Source organism: Chelonoidis abingdonii, chromosome 25 (assembly GCF_003597395.2).
Source record: "Chelonoidis abingdonii isolate Lonesome George chromosome 25, CheloAbing_2.0, whole genome shotgun sequence".
In the NCBI taxonomy this organism is placed as follows: Eukaryota; Metazoa; Chordata; order Testudines; family Testudinidae; genus Chelonoidis; species Chelonoidis abingdonii.
Window position 1 is genome coordinate 11822827 of NC_133793.1, and position 14229 is coordinate 11837055.

The 14229-nt window shown below is 53.8% G+C and overlaps 1 protein-coding gene across 1 annotated transcript in view; it reads right to left on the bottom strand.

The window, feature by feature from the left end:
- Positions 1-14229, bottom strand: part of YTHDF2 (YTH N6-methyladenosine RNA binding protein F2) — a 276572-nt gene that overhangs the window by 51733 nt on the left and 210610 nt on the right. The window lies entirely within an intron of this gene.

Consider the following 14229-nt stretch of genomic DNA (forward strand, 5'->3'; position numbering starts at 1 on the left):
GCTGTACCCCTAGAATGAGCTCAACTTGTGTGTGTGGACACGGCCTTAAGAAGTGCTGCTGCTTTGGCTATTAACACTGGGTAAAATGAGGCCCAAGCCTGAATCGCTGTCAATGCCAGTTTTTATTTGTGCCACTAAAACAAGGGAAACTTGCCAGGTATTATTGCCATTACCCTAGTATCGGAGCGCCTCACAATCTCACAGTGCCCTGGAAGGTAAGGCGGTGCTGTTATCCCCATTGTAGAGATGGGGAAACTGAGGCACAGAGCAGCTAAGTGACTTGCCCAAGGTCCCACAAGAAGCCTGTGGTACAACAGGAACTTGAACTCAGGGCTCCAAGTCCTAGACCACTGGGCCATCCTTCTCCTGCCATGAGTAACTTTTCTGGCTACTGTTTCATGCAACATCACACGTCCTAAGATATTTACAAGGGTCTAGAAGAAGGCGGCTCTGGGATGAGATTATACAAGGTGATTAGGGAGGATTTTGTTCCTTTTGCCTGGTTTTATGAACATTGACCCCAAGCATCCAAAAACCATGAGTCAAGCTCCCCCCACCCCCAAAAAAATCATGAGATTGGCTTAAAAATCAGGACTTTTTTAAAAATAATAATTGGGGTTCTTCTGATTTGCCTTCTGGTGAAATGAAAGGGATGGAGGCTGATGGGGAGACGGGGGGGGGGAATGAACAGGGGACAAAGGCTTGTGGGACTGAGTTGGGGGACTGAGGCTGGTGGAGACTCAGTGGAGGACACATAGGACAGCGTCTGGAAATGAACTCAGAAGGGGGTAATGGATGACAGGGGAGGGTGCCCCTGCCAGAGCTGTCAGCTAATGCATTTCACCAGCAATCAATCCACACCATTCAAAAACTAATACTAAAAGTTACGGGTCATATGCAAACTACTGGGAAATATGCAAATCATCTCATGACATAATTTGCATTCAGTGTCACACAGGTGGCTTCCCCAAACTTGGCACTTTAGCATATTGACGAGGTTCCCCGCAGAAGGGCCTGGGCCCACGGTCCTGCCCCTTTACAATGTGACCTTGCCAGATTCCTCAAGCCTGGCCAGAGACGTGGCTCGGGGAATACCGGGATGGTTCAGCTGCTGCCCCAGCACTAAGCCAACACCGCAGCGTGAGGCGTAGATGGCCCCTCCAGTAGCCCCCTTTCAGATGAGGGCTCGTCTGTTGTCATTAACGATCTCATGACATTTTCCGCAAGGCAAAGGGGGATATCCCTGGTGCTGTGGCCAAATTCCAGCTGGAGACACTGCCTTCTGCCAGTGTCCTGCCCTAACAATAAATTCTTGTATCAATATCAGCCCCGTCCAACCTGCCCCCCCACACCCCGTCTACCAGCATCCACGCCTCACTCCATGCCCGACTAGACCTCTAATTCTTAGACTCAGCTCCTAGGACCCATAGGTGCTGGCAGGGCCGCCCAGAGGATTCAGGGGGCCTAAGGCCAAGCAATTTTGGGGGCTCCTTCCATAAAAAAACTTGCAATACTATAGAATACTATATTCTCTTGGGGGCCCCCATGGGGGCCCAGGGAAAATTGCCCCACTTGCCCCCCCGGGCGGCCCTGGATGCTGGAACTAGGGGTGCTACCACGCCCCCTGGCTTGAAGTGGTTTCCATCATATACAGGGTTTAAAGTTGGGTTCAATGGCTCTGAGTCAACACCCCTGCCAGGACCCGGTCCCCTTGGGGTGTCGATCCTCTCCCAGTAGGTCATTTCCCTCCATTTTCATTTTTCTGCCTGTAATGGCACCCGCTTTGGTTGGGCCTGCAATTACCCTTTTGTCCCAGCAGAGGCCAGTGGAAGGCCGAGGAATGGGACACGGCCGGTTCTCAGCCCAACCCAGATGGAAAGAGGGGACAGCAGAGAGACCCACTCGCGCTGGGTTATTACCTTACCTAGTTCTTTTCCAGTGCATTCCTCACAGGACAGCAGAGGGAGGGGAAGGCGGGGGAGTTGTGCCAATTAGGGGGAGCAAACACCCCCTCTTCCCCCCGGTCTTTACACTTGCTCAAAGTTCCATTGGCCAGGGAGGACCTGCTCCGACCACTTTTCAGCCGTGGTCCCGTGGTAACTCAATCCAGCTGCTGCCAGAGTAATCCAGAGCCTTGTTCTGTGTGCATCGGCCCAATGCCACTGAAATGTCACCTGTCCACCCCTCCGTACAGATGGAGGGTGGCCAGGCTACACTGCAGTGAGTGGTCTTGCAACTTGGTGCATGGGCTGACAATGCCCCTCAGATTTGGCCCAGCCACCCTCCAGCCAGACAGAGTTGCAGCCGGGCAAAATGGCGCTCCGACATGGCGGACAAAGAATCTGGTCCTGGAGGGTGAAGAGCAGGGGAGTCTGCCAAGAACTCGACCCCTGGTGGCACTGGCTCATGTGCTGTGTGGGTAAGAAAGAGCAGAGACTCCCCAGCCAAAGGAAACTGGGGGTCCCTGCATAGGAGGAGGGGGGACAAACAGGGACTGTAATGGGATCCCCACCAGGGGGATAGAGACTGGAATTTGCCCCTCCTCTCAAGGAAGATCTGAATTGATGTGACTGGTGGCGGGGGAGAATGGAGATGGGATGCTTTCCTCACCGAACAGAAGCCTTTTCAGGGTTTGAATCATAGCACAGGCTGCATTTCCTTTGCTTCCTGCAGATTCAAAGACTTGTTATCAGAGATTAAGTCCAGCTGGAACATTCAAACCTGGATTTTTTATGCCCTTCATGTTCAGACAGGTGGGGCTCCAGTGATCTGGCTTCGGTCACACTCAGCTTCCAATGCCTGTGCATGTTCCCAGGCCCCTCTCTGGGCTGGTCTTCGCTGCAGTGTTAGCACAAGGTAGAACTCAAGTGCTGCCCTTAACCCGACTCCCGTCCACACCTAACAATCTACAGCTCGAGTCAGGTGGCATATTAGACCCAAACTAACCGGCCCGTTGGGGGTAAGACTCAGGTGCTGCTGATACTCCAGCTAGTAATGCAGCGGGCACAGCTACTCTGTGCTGCTAACTAAATACTCCGCCCAATGTATTTGCTCAGTCATCTCAGCCCTGCAGCCAGGGCCACCGAGAGCGGGTTCAGGCCCCAGTGAAAAAATTTTTTCACAGTTGCTCTCTGGTAACCCTACCTAGAGGCCCGGCTCAGGAACCCAGCCCCACTGTCCTGGGAGCTGTACAGACACAGAGCAAGAGGCAGCCTCTGCCCCAGGGAATTTGTGATTGAGCACAATGGGGTGCTGGCTGGTCCATGCCTGGGTTCCCAGGCTGTGCAATAAAATGCTCAATGACCAAGTCAACGCTGTGAGACGCGTTTTGTAGCATCCTTTGCCCAAGGGTCACAAAATGCTTGGAGTAACCTTGTCCCTCTGCAAAGGGCCTGTCCCATGTCCCTGCCACGCTGCCATCGCCAGCAGCCCCCTTTCAACGAAGCAGGTGACATGGACCTCAGGATCCCATGTGTATCTCAGAGACCACACGCCCCCAGCCAGTCATAGGCTGCTATAAGCCACACCCACTCAGTGTGGCGCTCTGTCTCCCTCCAGTGGCCAGGAGGCCAGAGACAGAGGTGGATGAGCCTGCTACAGCCTGGCTAACAGACACAAACCCCATGCTTTGGGTGTCCCTAAACTGCTAAAAGTCCAAAGCTGGAACTGGACAACAGGAGATGGATCACTCCAATAACTGCCCTGTTCTCTTCATTCTCTCTCAAGCATCCGGCACTGGCCAGTGCCAGGAGATGGGATAGATAGATCATTGGTCTGACCCAGTATGGCCATTCTTATGCTCCACTGAGCCCCCTCTGTGTGAGTCCTAGAACCAGCCACCGCCTGCATGGAGAGTTAAATCCCCAGAGGCCAGGGAAGGGGAGGGGTGAGGCTGAGGATAGGGAGGAGTGGGCATCCTTTTCTCACACGCCCAGCTCCCTGATGCCCTCCCACATTGTCCCTTTCTTCTTCCAGGGACACTCCATGCAGGACTGGAGAATAGAAAGAAAATAAATAATTGGAGATATACCAATCTCCTAGAACCGGAAGGGAGCTTGAAAAGTCATTGAGTCCAGCCCCCTGCCTTCGCTAGCAGAACCAATTTTTGCCCCAGATCCCTAAGTAGCCCCCTCAAAGATTGAACTCACAACCCTAGGTTTAGCAGGCCAATGCTCAAACCCCTGAGCTATCCCTCCCCACAACACAGATACCCAGGATGTGACCCTGATTAGCCAAGAGGGGGAAGGGCTTGTCTGGATGAAATCAGAGTGTTTTGCTCTGCATCCAGTTCACTCAAATACCTGCCAAAGAATTGGAAGAAACAGGCTTTTGTTAAAGAATAATCCCCATCCCTACAATTACAGGCAGCAAGAACCGCCAACACACATCTCTGACTCTTTCAGTGAGTCCTTCAGCAGCACAGTGAGAAGGAGCAGCCTTGTTATTCCTCACATAACCAACTTTGAAAGCACCTTTTCCCATCACAACAGCACAAAGCCATATTTTGCCCAAATGGGAAGGAAGATCTCATGGTTAGACAACTGCCGGGGATCTGGGCTCATTTCCTGGATCTGCCAGAGACTATGCGTGACCTGAGACAAGTTGCTTATCTCTATATGCCACAGTTCCCAGTCTATAAAACGGCAATCACAATCCTTCCTTCTTCGGTCTTCTCTCTTGCTATGCACATGTACAGCGCCTGGCACACTGGGATGCTGTTCTCTGCTGGGTCCTGCTGTCATCATTTATTTTGCCTTATTCAGGTTCTGACCTCTCAACAACCACCATAGGGAAGAGATGAGGAGAGAAAAGGCAAATCTGTCCTGACTCGATAAACCCTTTCCAAATATTTCCCTATCCACAATTATTTCAGTTAGGAAAGATGGTCTTTTTATCAATTATATATTTGTTTAAAAATACATTCCATATCAAGCCAGAATTCCACTAGGGGGCAGTAAAGGAGAGCATAAAGCAGCCCAAAGGCTTGCAGATGGTTTTTGTCTTGGGCTATGGACCAAACTCCCTGTACCCAATACAAGCCGGTTCTCGCTGGGGTGAGAGAACTGGCTTCATTCGACACATGCACAGATTTTTGCATAGCAATCTCGACTGGGCGAAGGAGTCACATTTACGCTGGTACAAATAACAGGGCTTTAGGGATCAGGGTCGTCCTCCCTCTAAAGTATGACTGGTCAATAACAAAGCGACCAAGACATATTTTAAGCCCTTGGCTGGAGAAAGGCCATCAAGGTCTTTGGATGCTGGGGTCATTTTCCCTTTAGTCTCGGCCAGCCAGGAATTGCCTATCGGCTGCATAGAGCTTGGAAGGTGGCTCAGGAAATCAGCGACAAAGGTCTTTCCTTACCTGATTGCTGAGTCAAAGCCAACCCAGGGAAAGATGTCCCTCTTCGCTAATGGATTGGCAGCCTGTGTGAAATGAGTTTGGTGGGTCTCAGTCAGGATCACGACAGCCACATCCTTAGCATCAATTTTGCCGGCCTGTTGGCAGTCCCAGCAGATGGACTGAACGGGTCTGGAGATCGAACTCTTTCCTCGCCCCTCTAGAGGGCAGGGCTGAGTCACCCTAGCTCTTGTCTAACCTGAGCTGTGGAATCACAAAGGCCCTGGGCCCTGGGTTTTCAAACCAGCTCCTTTCACCTGCCCTAAAACTACTCAAACAACAAAGGAACCTCCCCACCCCACACCCCGTCTCAACTCATCCTTATGGGCCTGCTCCATGGAGGTCAATGGAATGATCCTTATTGACTCCCAAGTGCTTTGGATCAGGCTCTGGTAGACTTTGGGTTGGCCAAACCTAGCCAATATTCTTCCCACTCACTGCTCTGCCCCCTGGTCTGAGCTTGTACCTCCCCTGACTGTGACTGCAGCTCCCCCAGGAAGCCAGTCTCCCCACCGAGCCACGCTGCCCCAAGTTTCAGCCCAGGGTAAAGAGGTTTCAGACAACATTTGATCCCTGACAAGCCGGGAAATGCTGACAGAGTGCTAGCTTCGGCAGGGCCCCCCCTCCACTGCAGCTGAGACGCCACCCAGGCATGTAATTATATCTAATTCCTCCCCTGCCACGGCTGCGTTAACAAGACCCGCAGCTGCATACTGAAGGGGCAATTAATTGTCTTTGCCCACGTAACCGTGGTTACAAGATTGATACAGGTGGCGGATATCGATGGCAGTAGATCTGTGGCGGCTAGAGGACAGCACCGGAGGCAGTTTCTGGCGGTGTTGTAACTTTGCGGCCGGGAACTAAGGTTTTAATCAAAACAGCAACTATCGAGAGTCTCACGGGAGAAAAAAAAAAATCACAAGAGTTGGCAATGCTGAGGATAGCACCTGACGGTGCCTGTTGGGATCAGGGCCTGTGGTGCTGGGAAGTTGTACAGACACGTGGCAGAAAGACAGTGCCTGCTCCAAAGATCTTATGCTCTAGGTGGATAAATCAAGCCAGTGAGGGGAGTGCAGGAGAGCCCTTAGCAGAGCCTTTACCCCGCTGTGGAGCCCTCCAGATATTCCCCACCTACGTCAGCAGGGACCCATGCACAGGGCAAGTGTCCCACGGGCAGCAGAGATGCGAATTGTGGAATCAGCAGCTTTTTACCCTTGATCCGTATCAGAGCTGGGCCCAAACAGAGACTCCTCCTCCGAGCTCCTGGTACTTCGGATCTCAAAGCACTTTATGCACAGTAAGGAGCAGAGCTTGGCAGCCCCCCCATGGCAGACAGGGAAGTACCATCATCCCTGCTTCAGAGGGGGAAACTGAGGCGCACAGAGGGGCAGGGATGTACGGAGGCTGAGCAGCAATTTAGTGAGAGCTTGTAGGTAAATCTTGATGGGTGGGGGGCAGGGCTGGAGTTTGGTCCTTACTTGACAGAGTCAGAGAGGTTTTGCAGTGGGGCGGGTGCGTGGGAAAGATACTTTGCGTTTCTGCGCCTCAGTTTCACCATTCTCACATTCCCCCAAGGCACTTACGTGGACGACAAGCCGGATTTTCAAAGATGCTGAGCCCCCACATCTCCAGCTGACGTTCATGGGGTGCCCACCTGGCAACGCCACCCAAATCGCCTGCTGGGTGCAGTGAGATCTTCAGGTGGAAGGTGCTGGTGCAAAGGATTTGTGATCCTACCGAACGAATAAAACAGGCAGGTGGGCTGCCCTGGATGCCATCTAGGGGGCCAGCTCTGGCTAAGCGTCCGCGCCAAGTGGATGGAAACCATCACCCCCCTCGCCCCAGCCCCGTTCAGAGCTGGTGGATGTGCACAGAATGGCGAGTCAGCCGTCTCCTGGGATCCACTCGAGGCCCCCGGCTGACCATAGCCCAACCCCAGCTTGGCGTTTCCTGCATTGCTGAGATTGGATCAAGGGGCGAGACGGGACCAGCTCGCTAGCCCGTAACCCCAGGCAGAGCGAGGAAGCTCCCTGCCCCTAGGAATAATTCACAAGGGGCTCAAACTCGCTCTCATCTAGAGTTACAGAGGAAACATCCAGGAGACCAGTGAGTGTGCACGTTGTCATCAGCTCTGGCCCAGCACCGCACACGGATCACGGGCTGCACCTGATGGAAACAGCCAGGGCCACACACGCCGTGCACTACAGCGCGTCGGAGACCAGAGAGGAAATCTGTAGCCTGCATGGCACATGGAGGCAGGTGTAGCAAAGGGACTTGACAGCTGGTGAGTCAGGGATGCTCCTTATTAAGGTGGGGTCTAGCAACTGTGGGAGGAGGCCACGGTGACAGGGTCAGAAGGGTGAATTACAGGAACCAACAGAGGAGCAGTGGCAGGGCCAGGAAAAGACTACCCTTTTCCTCCATACCTGGCTGTATTGAAAGGCAACGTGGTCTAGTGGGTGAGGCACAGGCCTACGAGTTGAGAGACCTTGGTTTCATTCCCCCCTTTGCCACTTGCCTTTGGCAAGTCGCTCTCCCCACCCCTACTTGCCTCAGTTTCCCCATCTGCAAAAATCAGAATACTGTCATGGTACTCGCCTCCCTATGTAAATTGCTTTAACCAAGGACGCTGATCAGAGATAATTATTACATCTCAGCCCTTGTGCCTGTTTTGACCAGAGTGCAAAAGCCGCTGCAAGGGGGACAAAAATATCTTTCCGAGCCTTAAAATGTCTGGGGTTTGGATCAAATAATAATGGAATAGAGGGGTGAGTGGATGCAGTACCTCCCTGCCAACACTATATGGCCCCCGGAAGTGGGAAGGGAGGAGAAAGGCATTATGGCAGCACTTGAGTTTGCCTGACTAAAGAATCCAGTTTAATTATCCTGCGTGGCTGGCACGTCTGCCTAGTAACAACCTTTGATCTAGGGAGGGACATCCGTGTGCAAGCGCTGTGTGCGTGTGTGTATCTGTAACCAGAAAGAATCAGGAGGGCAGAAGTCACTAAACACAACAGAGCGTGAACCCATGTTATATCGTAAGCCCTCTGGGGTGGAGCCTGGGGGCGCTGTTCCTACGTGGCTGCACAATGAGGATCTGATCCAGAGTGACACTTTGGGGAGTTCCTGCGAGCCACTCTCCAGTAACCCCGGGCTCTCTCTCTGAGCTGCATTTTCGGCATGGAGGGCAGAAGGAAAGGGATCTCTGATCACCTGGCGTTTGTGCTGAAAACAACTGGGGCCTGTCCGCACTAGCAGCCTGACCACTTTGAACACCAGGTGAAACGGGTGTGCTGCCCACTGCTCAACAATGGGTCATTTCTCTAGCTCCATTCTTAATAGGTGTCTCCAGGCCACTTCTATGCCTCAGTTTCCCCATGTGTTGAAGGGGGATAACGCCCCCTATCGCAACACAGTCGTTGTGATACTCATTAGTACTTGAAAAGTGCTTTGAGAGCCCCCATGAAAGGAGCCCACGAAAGCTTATGCTCAAATAAATGTGTTAGTCTCTAAGGTGCCACAAGGACTCCTGTTCTTTTTGCGGATACGGACTAACACGGCTGCTACTCTGACACCTAGAATTATTATTGAGCTTGGAAATCCAGGCTTGCTGAGACGGAGCTGCTTAGAATTGAAGAGAGCCATCTAGCCTTGGGCCCAGGTGTTTAATCAGAGGGATTGCGTGGAGATAAACAACAGAGCGATTGTGCGCTTTATAAACACCCCTAGCCACTCCCTGCGTATCCTGTGGGGGTGGGAAAGGCTGTCTGCGACACTTCTTTCCTTTGGATAAAACGGGGCATAATGACAATGATTAGCTCCCGGACTGGTACCACCCCCCTCCAGCCTTGATCTTGTCAGATCTCATACGCTTAAGCAATATTGGTGGGCTGAGTCAGGCTCAGCGGTGAAATAAAACCCAACCGAGTGGCAGACAATGGCTGAGAAGAGGTTACTGGTCACAGAGGATACAGTGAGACAGCAAACCAAAGGCCTGACCGCAGAGGGTCTTTCCAAAACCACAAGTCTCCTTTTGAAAGAGTCGTGGTGACCTCCCCAGAATGGGGCCAAATTCCAGTTAGGTTAAGGACAACGTTCCCTCCTGTTGTTTTGTCAATTGGTTACAGCATACCTGTTCACTTCCTGTCCTGAACTGTTCTGTTGCGCTGTTAAACAGCTACCATGCTCCACTCCAGAGTTGGCTGCATTTCAGCCGTAGGTGAAACGGCCTCTCCGCCATATAGAAAAAGATCCCCTATACAAATGCAAGATCGTTAGGGTGACGAAACTGAGACTATTCTGCAAAAGCGACAGTTACCAATACGGCATTTGCTCAGCAATGGCAGGTCCGTGATACCACCCCACTGGTGGGGTAGATTGAACTCCAATCCGCGGCAGGGATGTCACCCCTTTTTGGCTCCTAGCCAATCCCAGCCGGGGGTGCTGGATCCCTATGGCTCAGTACTTTGGTCAGAAGAGCAAAGCTTTGGAACGGAGCCTGCTGCATCCTGTGCAAAAGGACTCTTAAGTGTCCCAGGGCAGAAGCCCGGCTCTCTTCTTCCTCTGTGTCATCGGGACTCCAGAAAGTTTCCCAGAACAAACAGAAAATCTTTCCAGCCATGTGCAGCTTTGATTTGCGTCTGCTGCCTCCTCCTCGGGCTAGGCGATGGGAAAACAAGTCCTTCGGCTGCCCAGTCCCTCATGGCTCCTCTCTGCCACACACGTGCCTGGGGAGAGGGGGGCTTAGCACAATACCAGGGGACCCTGTGTTTAAAAGAATCCTGGACCCTGGTACAGCAGAAATGCTGAGCCATGATCCTACGCTCCCTTACGCTGGGCCCGCCTGAACAACAATAGCCCTACTCCGGATTTACACCAGCGTGGGAGCAGAATCAGACCCTGGATTTTATCTGGCCTGGCACTTTGCCTCCCACTGCATTTTCCTAGGGGCTTGGAAAAACCCACTCACCAGCAGGGCCTGGGGGCGGGGTGGGGGGCAAATGGGGCAATTTGCCCCAGGCCCTGAGCCCTGCAGGGCCCCCCACAAGAATATAATATTCTATAGTTTTGCAACTTTTTTTTATGGAAGGGGCCCCTGAAATTGCGTTGCCCCAGGCCCCCTGAATCCTCTAGGCAGCCCTGCTCACCAGGCCCATCTGGGCTGGGCTTTTACTCTGGCTCTAGCCGCCCCCCCCCCACCTGTTTTTAACTCCCCTTTGTGTTGCGGGGTGGGGGGGGGGAGTAATTGCAAAGTTGCTTTAAATTAGCCAACTCCTGACACAGAGAATAACCCTGACCTGGCTGCTGCTGCTGCTGCAGCGGCGGCTGCTCCTGCTGCTGGCGGTGGGTCTTGGCAGGGCCTGGAAACTGATGCAATCAGCTGTGATTAACAGAGAGGAGCGGCTGGGGATGACAGGGCTCCCCCACCTGTGTTTGCCATTGTGTTCCTGTGAGCGGGTTGCAGGTGTTTGCTGGCGCCGGGCTGTCTGAGCTCCCCGGCCCCGCTCCTTCCCCTGCACCCCGCCCCCTGGCTCGCCTCCAATTCCAAGTCCATCCCGCGCCTCCCTCTCCCATTCACACGTCTGCAGACAAGCCCAGGGCCCGAGAGCACAGGCGGGCTCGGTAACACTTTCCAGCCCTGCTCCAAGCCCCATCAATTACGCGTGAAATGCAATCCGGGGCGAATTCCTGCGTTTTAAGGGGAGGGGGACAAAGGGAATTTTTTTTTTTTTAGGGGGGATCATCTCTGTGTTGCTCTGTTCCAGGGAACTTTCAAACATTCACTAGCTGGAGAGTTTTTCTTTGATCCTGTCAGGCCCCACACCCAGTGCCCCAAAAGGGACAAGGTTGGGGGGGGCGCCCTCTTTCTGGGGGGTCTGACGTCTCCCCTGTGTGTGTGGGTCGGGAGACGGGGCGTGCGGAAAGTCCGCCTGGCCTTAAATCGAGTGTGCGATTCCCATATGGGAGGCTTAATCCGCTGCCCCAAGATGTGGGCCCCCCTAAACATTTGAACTCTGGATTCTGATTTTCTGGCTTGGACCCACAAGTGTCTCTTAGGGTTTATTCCTCAAAAATCCCCCCTGGTCCCTCTTAGCTGGGCTGTCCTTCCCATGTGAGTCTCAATTCCAGGTTGGGTAATAACATTCCCAAGTATTTTCAATTGAATATCCCCCATCAAGTGAATATTCCTCTTCAGTGTCCTGTCCTAAATTGTTGTGTAGCACTGTTAAGCAGCTGCCATGTGCCACCCCAGAGGGGACTGCACTTAATCCCAATGCAATTTGCTCTGTGGGGGGCAGGACATGCTTTAGGGATTCCTCAGGGGTGTGCACAAGGGGGCACAAGCAGGGGCACGGGCTCCTCCAGGATTTGGTGGGGGCATAGGACTCCAACTCCAGAGCCTCAGCAGGGAGAATGAGCTCCTCCAGCTCCAGGACTGTGGGGTGAGAGTGAGCTTGTCCGGCCCTGGGGCTGTGGCAGGGACACAGAATGTGCCCCTCCAAAAGCTATAGGTGCTAGAAATAGGGGTGCTGCTGCACCCCCAGACTCCAAGTGGTTTCTCTCACATAAGGGTTTATAGTTTGGTTAATTGGCTTTCAGCACCCTCACTATACAAACTGTTCCAAAAGCCATCCAATTTTTATTCTTGGGCATCCTGAATATTTTAGATCCTGGCTCTCTGCATAAACAAGGACTTGCCTTCCCCAACCCTCCAGCTTTGTGTGCCATCCTGTGCACTATTGGTGGCCTAATGTTCTCCACCCCAGAGGTGGCTGCATTTCAGTGGTGCATGTACATCGTTTACACAGCTTGTTGGGATCCGTCAGTGTGCTACAGATGCGGGAAGGGCTGGAAACAAGCAGAAGCCAAGAAACTCACATGTAAAATAATAACCCTACTTCGCACTTCTGCAGCCTGCTCAAGCATTGGGCCTTTCAAATGAGGCCCTCAAAGGGCTTTGCAAACCATAATTCTCACAATGTGCCTGTGAGGTACAGGACTCTCTTTTCTAGCTGGGGAAACCGAGGCGCAGACAAGGGGAATGGAGGGCAATGACTTGCCTAAGATCACATTGTAAGCCAGGCCTAGTCTATGAATCACCTGTCCCTGAGCCATGGAGCTACAGCGACCTAACCCCTGGCATAGACACAACTTCTTTTGTCCAAGCTACTGTCACTCGGGGAACCGGTGTTCCTGCACCGACGGAAAAACCAACGAGAACAGAACCTCCGAGGGCAGCAGAGGAGGGCTGGGTTCTCTCTAGGTGCAGGGGTGGGAGGTGATAAATGCTCTTTGTGCTCAGTCTATCTAGTGCAGAGGTGGGCAAACTACAGCCTGCTGCCCACATCCAGCCCGCGGGACCCTCCTGCCTGGCCCCTGAGCTCCTGGCCCAGGAAGCTCGCCCCCGGCCCCTCCCCTGTTGTCCCCCCTCCCCTGCAGCCTCAGCTCACTGTGCCACCTGCGCAATGCTCTGGGCAGCAAGGCTGCGAGCTCCTGGGGCAGCGCTGCTGCAGAGTCGGGGCCTGACCCAGTGTCTGTGCTGCGCGGTAGCGTGGCTGGCTCCAACCGGGTGGCTGCCTGTCCTGGTGCTCTGGGCGGCACGGCTGTAGCACCGCCAGCCACCGGTGCTCCAGGCAGCACGGTAAGTGGGGAGGGAGCGGATGGGGGCGGTGTTGGATAGAGGGCAGGGGAGTTTGGGTGGGTCAGGGGTGTGGATAGAGGTCAGGGTGGTCAGAGGGTGGGGAACAGGGGTGTTGAATGGGGCCAGGGGTCCTGGGGGGCAGTCAGGAAGGAGGGGGGGTTGGATGGGGTGGCTGGGGGCAGTCAGGGGCAGGGGTTCCAGAGGCGGTCAGGGGATGGGTGGAGTGGATGGGGGTCTGGGTTCAGGGGTGGGGGACCATCAGGGAACAGGGCAGGTTGGATGGGGCAGGAGTCCTGAGGGGGGCGGGCATCAGGGGGCCAGAAGCAGGGGTCTTCAGATAGGGGGCAGCCCAGGCCTCGCTGTTTGGGGAGGCACAGCCTCCCCTAACCGGCCCTCCATACAATTTTGGAAACCTGATGTGGCCCTCAGGCCAAAAAGTTTGCCCGTCCCAATCTAGTGTCTAACTACTCCGGCCTGGACAGCCTACACTTAACAATGTCGACCTGAGGGGGGGTGAAAAATCCACACTCCTGAGCGCCATCGCTATTCTGACCTAACCCCAATGTAGACGTGGTGCCAGGTGCATTAGGAATGCCTCACCTGCTACGACAAGCGGAGCGATAATCCCTCGCCATTCCCACTGGGTGTGGTGTCTTTCCTGTTCCAAACAGCCAACAAGCTCCATCCCCGACGCAGCTGCAGTTCACTGGCGGATGACCGGATTCCTTCACAGGCGTCAGCAACATTTTTCAACACTTGGGAGCCAAACAGTAGGAAGCTAAACCCACATTTTGGCCACCTAAGCAGTAGCCTGATCTTCAGCACTGTTGAGCACCCCTAAGTGCCATGGAAGTCACTCAGGAGCAGCAGGCGCTCAGGTCCTCAAACTCAGGCCCCTCGTTTGGGTGCCCGCAACGTCCCTAGCTAGCCACGTGCTTTGGGAATCAGCCGGGGAGCACACACCCCTGGCACCATGGAACGATCGCTGATGCCCCTTTCCCAGACAGCCTCGTAAGGCCAGTTATGAGGCTCTGCCAGCCTGGGACGAGAGGTTATTTACCTGGGAATGTTTGCCAGCAGCCAACAATGGAGTTCACATGGCCACGGGGCTCGCTGGTCTGGAGTGAGCGGGGAGAAGTCCATCACTACCACCCCCACAGGGCACTTTTCGGGGCTGAATACCTAG